Here is a 571-nt window from a genome sequence, read left to right as displayed (position 1 = left end):
GAGAAGTGTAAGACTCAAGTGGAGGACATGCCTGGACACTTTTCCTTCCTACAAGGCCTCCTTTTTTCCTTTCCTCTTTTTTTTAACTTGATGAAATAACAGTCTTCAGAACTGGAGAGCTGCAGCAGAAAAGGGAAGCGAGTAAGGTGAGGAAGAAGTTAGAGAGAGAAAGAGAGACGAGAGAGAGAGAGAGAGAGAGAGAGAGAGAGAGAGAGAGCGATCCCCTCAAAGCGCTTTCCCAACCTGGCACCGAATCTGCATTTGAGGACAGTTTTCCTCCAAGTCACCCCCTAGCCTGGGGTCCCAAAAGGCCGGGGCCCGGGCTGGACCCGCGGGAACGGAAGGGATCGCCCCACGGAAGCACGCTAGGCCTGTCCTGGAATAAGGTGACAGGGAAAGAGAGAGACGAGTCTCCACGGCCCCATCCGTGCCCAAGGGACTTGCCTGGACGGTCTCTGCTCTCCTGCCCTGCCCGCAGCTCGGGCAGTTGTGGCGGGGCCGCTGCCCCAGCGCCAGAACCCGCAACGAAGTTCCGCCGCTGCAAACGTGAGAACAGGCAGCTCAGCAGAAC

General features: G+C 56.9%; 1 protein-coding gene across 3 annotated transcripts in view; it reads right to left on the bottom strand.

The window, feature by feature from the left end:
- Positions 1 to 571, bottom strand: part of PLEKHA2 (pleckstrin homology domain containing, family A (phosphoinositide binding specific) member 2) — a 74,634-nt gene that overhangs the window by 58,102 nt on the left and 15,961 nt on the right. For 2 of the 3 annotated variants that reach the window (XM_005856438.2, XM_005856437.2), the window contains exon 1: positions 445 to 557. The exons of the other annotated variant lie outside the window; for it this stretch is intronic. The gene's annotated coding sequence lies outside the window, so the exon portion shown is untranslated. Of the gene's footprint in view, positions 1 to 444; positions 558 to 571 lie in introns of those variants that run through there. 3 annotated transcript variants of the gene reach the window in all.

Source organism: Myotis brandtii, unplaced genomic scaffold, assembly GCF_000412655.1.
Source record: "Myotis brandtii unplaced genomic scaffold, ASM41265v1 scaffold103, whole genome shotgun sequence".
Classification (NCBI taxonomy): domain Eukaryota; kingdom Metazoa; phylum Chordata; class Mammalia; order Chiroptera; family Vespertilionidae; genus Myotis; species Myotis brandtii.
The sequence above is the reverse complement of the archived record's forward strand: the minus strand, read 5'-3'. Positions and strand labels throughout refer to the sequence as shown.